The 7,004-nt window shown below is 39.6% G+C and overlaps 1 pseudogene; it reads left to right on the top strand.

Moving 5' to 3' along the window:
* Positions 1–1,862, top strand: part of LOC107683483 (WD repeat-containing protein 37-like) — a 38,722-nt pseudogene extending 36,860 nt beyond the window's left edge.
* The last annotated feature ends 5,142 nt before the right edge of the window (positions 1,863–7,004 follow it).

Below are 7,004 nucleotides of genomic sequence, written 5' to 3'. Positions count from 1 at the left end.
TATTCAGATGTGAGCAACGCATTTTACGGAGGACGAGGACTGTTTCCTGGGAGAGTAGCCTACAATGCCGGTGTTCTGACAAATAATGCTGACTCACAGCCTGTAAGTATGTTTTCACGATTCAAACGCAGTGTTTTGAGCAGTGTAGAGTAGCGCTTGTTGTTTGTCGTTTCTCCGATCACAAATGCAGACATGGTTTTATGTTTACGCGATGCAACGCAAAGCGAAAAAAGACAGTATAAGTCATTATAATCCATAATTATGTCCCCACTGGATGCAACAAATGCCTCGTTTATAATGGGTTTTATTGGTTTTGTCTCGTTGCGCCGGGCATCACAGTATGGTAAGGGGCGTAACATTTCCGTCACACGCTTGAGGTATTCGGCCAATCACAACGCACTGGATAGCTGGCCAATCAGAGCACACCTCGCTTTTCAAATGTGGAAAATAATGTGTTTTTTGAACCTTAAACCGCAAAAACACATTTCATTACACCAAATACACAAAATAATGTTCTTTTTAGCAACATCATATGACCCCTTTAATTATTGTAATACATTTATATTAATACATATAAATTTATTGTTTAAACAATGTCTATTGTAAATATATGTTTAAATATACATACATTTATAAACGATTTCAACCAATAAACAATCACTTTAATAAAATATCCTGTTTAAACCCCATATTATAATGGTATCCAGTATTGTGCATCCAGCATATCCATAATGCATCAAGTATTTTGTAATGTACATTTTAAATTGTTAGCTTAGCTACATGCCGAATCACCACAATCAACAGTGAACGTGGTTCTGTTGAGATGTGTGACGCATGAGTAGCTGTTAACAAAGTTGCTGCCCATGAAGAGCGTCTCAAATCAGTTTCTAGCAAGGGTCCATTTTAATATCGAACCATGAAGGCAGACGGCAGGAAGGCAGCTCATTAAGTTTTGAGCCACATCCCTTTAAATATTGCATTAGCATGTTCTGTTCCTTTTTATGTGTCCTGACAACCATGTTGCATTTCACACGCAGGGCCATCGGCGCATGGTGTGCTGCTCTGCCTGGAATGAGGAGAACCAAGCTTGTAATCTGTTCACCTGCGGCTTCGACCGCCAGGCCATCGGCTGGAACATCAACATCCCTGCCCTGCTCCAGGAGAAGTGACACGCTCACGGTTCAGTTTTACACATATACAAGCTTAACACGTCCGTCAGTGCCACACCTGCAGTAGATTTTAAAAGAACACATTCACGTTGTGTGTGATAACAAGACTCCGTTTTTCATCCCAGTTGGTGTCTGTGGTCGCTGGCCGGCGGTCATCATCCCGTCATGCCTTCTGACGTGTGTGCAAAACTCAATTTCATGGATATTTTGCATATCTAGCCCTGCGCTGTCTGCTCTTAGGTCATATAGTGTGGTGAACTTCCTCCCAGTCTTGTTACCCAGTTTTTACATGTTTGCATGATTCAAACTGAGACTCGTCAATCCTGCGAGACCGGGACATGGCCTGCCGCTGTTACATTCAAGTAATTTTTCACTTTAGTGCTATTTTTGTTGTGCAATGTTCTTTGTAAAGGTGACTTTTTATTTTACGTTAGCATTTTAGAGTTGTTTTTTTTTGTATAGAGTTCTGCTTTGTTTTTTATAGAGATGAGATGTGCAAAAGAAACGTAGAGCGCACTGCCTTTGTGAATGGAAATCAGCAATCACATTTACGTTTTACCTTGATGTTCTGATTGGAACCGCCATTCGAGCAGCCTGTCAGTATTGCCGCAGTCCATTTGCATGACAAACCCACCTCTCTTGTCAAATATGTGAAGCAAAATGCTGTATAATTGCTGTGTAATCTTGTTCACCCTATTGAAAACGACCTTTGTAAGTATTGAATGTTTATGAAGCCCTACGTGTGATGTTCACTTCCATTTCAAGGGCTTTCAAGTCGTAAATATTTGAATCGACGCATCTGAATTCAGAACAAGTTCACATGTTGTTCACTGCTGTAGTTTTTATATGAAAGAGTTGTTTGCGGCAGCAAGTTTTCGATATTGTAATATTCGTCGGTAATCATCGGACCAAATATCAATGCCTTGCTCAGTGTGATCTGCTGACAAGGCTTTCTGATGTACTTTGGACTTCTTGTGATGTGTGAACCACTGTGCTTAGCCGTATCTACAGAAACCTCGATTGAATGACTTTCGCCATTCATTAATAATCCTTAAACGGAAGCTCTTCCGTCAGTGTGTTACAGTTGGTATCGTTACTGCATTACTGGGCTTTCACCAGAACTACATTGGACTGCGCTAGGAGTCTTGATGGAAAGTGTCAGTTCTTTTCACGTAGACAGTCTGTTAAATCTGTTAGGTCTAACAAAAAGATGTTTATGATGCGATGTATATTAGTGACGCCCATGTTTAATGGACTGTATTTGACTTTAGAGGTGAAATGTACACAGAGACACATAGAAAACAGCTCATCTTTTATCCAGCTGTCTAACAACAGTGCATATGACCCATCAGAACGTCCTTTAAAAATGAGTCTGATCTCCAACATTTTAGTTGTCTTTAACTTGCTATAATGTTCTGTATTGAGCCATTTCACGTTTTTATTTGAGAGCAACTTAATTTGCTGTATTGGAGAAACATATTGCATCATATACTAATAATAAAGAGATACAGAATCAAAATCATTCACTGCTGGGCTTCAGAATAAAGTGAAGATATCTTTCAACAATCACATTGTTTTGGTTGAATCTACAATTTAATTGTACTAATGGTAGTGTGTGTGCATCTATTTAAAAAAATTATTTTGTTGAAAAAAAAATAAAATAAAATGCAGCACAGCAAACAGAATCAAGTCAAAGTGTAACACAACATTTTTTTTTTTTATTCACATAAACATTCACTTATAACTCAAGTGCAATGTACACACCTTAGCAGCATATGCTTTTGGGTTAAAATTTACATATTGAGAGAGATCTTTTAGGTTATTCTTTTAATTTTCCTCTTTTTTTACACATTTTTACAAAATGTACAGTCATTAGTACAATATTGCCATTCAATCATGCCTTACAACTGAATTACTTGAGATGTAGTTTTGTCTGGGGCTTTTTTTATGTTTGTTGTGATGAAAACGTTGAACTCAAACATAAAATGAATGTTGCGAAAAAATGTTTAATAAAAAGTGAAACACTGAAATAACCAGTACATAGAAGACACACAAGCATTAACAGTCTTTCCAGTTACGTTAATTTCTAACTGGGTTGCCAGTGTGGTGGAAATAATTATGAAACGGATCAATCCATTCAACATCAAGTTGAACATTTTAGAAATTTTGCGGAATAGAGTAAATCGAGATAATGGAAAGAAGAGAAAGGTAGGTAATGCTGGGTCACGTTTGATCTGTCAGTTTTTACCATCTTTGTATTGATATTCTATTTCTATTAGTAGACAAAATTATCATTTAAGCTGGGATGGATTCATTATTATAAAAAAAAATACACAACATCAGACATTAAACGGGTCAGAGAAAGATTTAAAAATATTTGCCACCACTAGGTGTCCCTGTAACATCTTGAGCTGTTTGTAAAGGGTGGCTACATGACATCTCGGCAAAGGTTGACAAAGTGGCATTTGAAAATATATACTGAAAGCTTATGAAAAAACACGAGCTGTGATACTCAAAAGCAGTAACAAATTATGCAATAACAATGAACTATGCAAAGAAAGGAATCAACAATATGTCGCCAGTCAATTCAAATAAAATAATCATGGAGTAATATGATTGTATTTGTATACAACAATAAACATCGTTCACAGACAAATAGTGATAGCCTGACACCACAGAAAAATGTAAATCTGTAGCAAAAAGACATGAATGAGATGCATCTGTAAATTAAATAAACGAATGCAGGAGAATCATTGGACAAACCTCGGGTAAAGAGCATGCTTTTCAAAGGTTGGGTCGGGCTTTACGAAGCAATTTGTAATGTGCTCGGTTTGTAAATGAATCCATTAACTACAAATTACTCCATAATCACGGATCTCTACTCGCACTCTACTACATTTTCATTTCGTCCTTTGTGTCTACATCAAACTGCCGACATTTCCCTTTCTTTTCACACAGGTCTCTGCTCAGAACACCTTGTGTAAAGATACAGCGCTGACACAAAGAGAAACCAGTGGAGAAATGACATGTCACTGGTAAGCGGGATTGAGGTATTAAAGCAGCAAGCTGTACCTGCTAAAAAAACGTCAAGAGACCCGGGGTGCCGTAATGGCACCATTTACATTAGCTTGTCACCATTACCTCTAACCTGCACAACCAGAATGGAGCTGAATTAACCTGTCTTTGCAATGTCAACCCCTACTGTTTTTTCGTTCCTTCTTCCCCCCCATTTTGAAGTTGTACCAATGATCCAAAGGCAAAGGAGAGAGAGGAAAATGAGGGACGCATCACTCTGACAGGACCTCTAATTGGACAGCGTGTCGGAGCTCTTCAGGGGCAGGCCATCCGGAAACGGGCAGATAATGACAAGACGGCGGCTGCTTTTCACTTTGGCGAAGGTTAACACACATACACACATTTGAATGACGGCTACAGGAGAGCCGTCAGTGGTGAGAGAGAGAGAGAGAGAGAGAGGTGACCATCTTTCCATCTAACCTGCACAACCAGAATGGAGCTGAATTAACCTGTCTTTGCAATGTCAACCCCTACTGTTTTTTCGTTCCTTCTTCCCCCCCATTTTGAAGTTGTACCAATGATCCAAAGGCAAAGGAGAGAGAGGAAAATGAGGGACGCATCACTCTGACAGGACCTCTAATTGGACAGCGTGTCGGAGCTCTTCAGGGGCAGGCCATCCGGAAACGGGCAGATAATGACAAGACGGCGGCTGCTTTTCACTTTGGCGAAGGTTAACACACATACACACATTTGAATGACGGCTACAGGAGAGCCGTCAGTGGTGAGAGAGAGAGAGAGAGAGAGGTGACCATCTTTCCATCTGCTGTGTTGAGAGAAAATTGTCCCCGTTTCTCACATCCCCCCTTGTCGATTCCGTAGCTGGTAACCCTTGTTCTGCCAAAAGTCTCGCGGAAGCTACATACATTGTTTCCCAGAAGAAAACACCCCCTAAGGGTAACCTTAACCTTCCACATTTTTGTTTTTTAAATATTGAGGGACAAATCAAAATTATTTTGCGATAATCGACATGTCATAATGGACTCTATGCACGATCGCTTCTACATTTAACCTCAATGGCCACTGCAACTTCCGGTGTAGTGCAGTGAATGGAAATTGAGAGAAAATGTAATCTTGGGAGTGTTACACAACAGGACAAAGCATTTTTGATATGATCTACCTTCACACTAAGGCCCAGTCCCAATTCTACCCCTTACCCCTTCCCCTTTGTTTCGTGTGTTCACATGAAGGGGTAGGGGTGTCTCAATTCTCTTTTGGCTGGAGGGGTAGGGGGAAGGGCCAGATAGCCCTTCAAACAAAGATTTTTATTTCCCCGCATATATGGCAATATGGTTGCCCAAGCAAGCAGAGAGACCCACAAAAGTAAGTATTTTTTGGCATATATAAGGATTTTATTAACAAATAATCATTTGTTTTATGTTGCATTCCATCTTGTGTACATATATACGGTTATGTTCTCCAAAGAAACGTTTGCAAAAAATCGCTATGATAACAGTTCGCTATTGTTATTGACTGCACGACAGTTCCACAACATATTTTATTGATACCCACTGATTTGACGACATAAATACTAGTCCGGTGGCAGGTAACTTATCTTTTACCGCACGTCTGAGTTTGTGATAAACATCGGTGCATTTTCTTTGACGTAGGAGCTAGCGACGACGTATGATGATGTGTAACAGTGTAGTAGTGGTGTCCCATTTCTTAGGGGAATATTTTCAGCCCTACCCCGTGACACTCTGTTTCAAAGGGGAAGGGGTATAAAATAGAATTGGGATTGGGCCTAAAGGTATTCTAGAAGCTCCTGGAACTCATTACAAGAATGTTATGGTTTATTAATACACGGCTCTGTGGAATACTTGATTCTGATTGGTCAATCGCTCCATCCAGCGGTATTTCATCCCCCAATAGCAACTGGTAAAAACGGATAACACAGGCTCATCCGGGTAACTGAAGTCGGCACTATACGCTTACTAGGAATAGTTTTTCTTCATGGAAGCTTTGCGTCTGGTGAACTAATAAAATATTAAAACTCAAATCAATATTGAGTGTCATCAATATTATTTAATTATGTCATCCAAGTATTGCAGAGTTTTAAACAGGATCTTACAATGTCCTGCAGGTTCCTTTCCCCTTTGTACACCAAAGCAATTCCATAATTCCATAAAACAAAGACAACTTTTCATGGGTATTCAATTCTGATCCTGATTAGAAATGCTAGAAAATAATTTTATGGTGTATTTGTTCTTAGCTTAGCCTACTAGCTTTGCATAGCAAAAAAACTTCATTTGACTAGCTAGAACAAGGTGGTGCACTATTCTATGTTTTAATCAAGTGTGGAGGATGAGTATAGGATCTTTCATGTCGTTTAATGTCGGAACATTAATTTAACCGTACACATGATTTTTTTTCTATATCAGTTAAACGCAAATCCCTCCCCTCAGATATTGGTCAACCCTATCACAAAGTCAACCTGACAAAAATTCACTATTCACAAAGCCACTAACTGTACCCTTCCCTACAGAAGCCATGGAAGGCAAGGCACAAAATTCTTCCGTGCCTCATCTTTACCTCAGTAGCAACATTTTGCGAGAGGTTGACAGAACAAGGTTTACCACCTAGTCGCGACTCTTGTCATCGCCCTGTGGAGGTTTTTTTGGCAGTGGGGTGTTGTTGACTTTAGGGGTGAGAAAGAGCTTCTGTGGTGACTGGTTGCAAGGTGAATGTGGTTTTGGTGACGAGGACAAGCTTCTGTACTCATACAGTCAGAGTGAAGTTTTCCTGCTCAGGAGGTTTTCTGAA

The sequence above is a fragment of the Sinocyclocheilus anshuiensis genome, unplaced genomic scaffold, assembly GCF_001515605.1.
Source record: "Sinocyclocheilus anshuiensis isolate Anshui unplaced genomic scaffold, SAMN03320099.WGS_v1.1 scaffold1451, whole genome shotgun sequence".
In the NCBI taxonomy this organism is placed as follows: domain Eukaryota; kingdom Metazoa; phylum Chordata; class Actinopteri; order Cypriniformes; family Cyprinidae; genus Sinocyclocheilus; species Sinocyclocheilus anshuiensis.
This window is presented reverse-complemented; position numbering and strand designations above follow the sequence as displayed.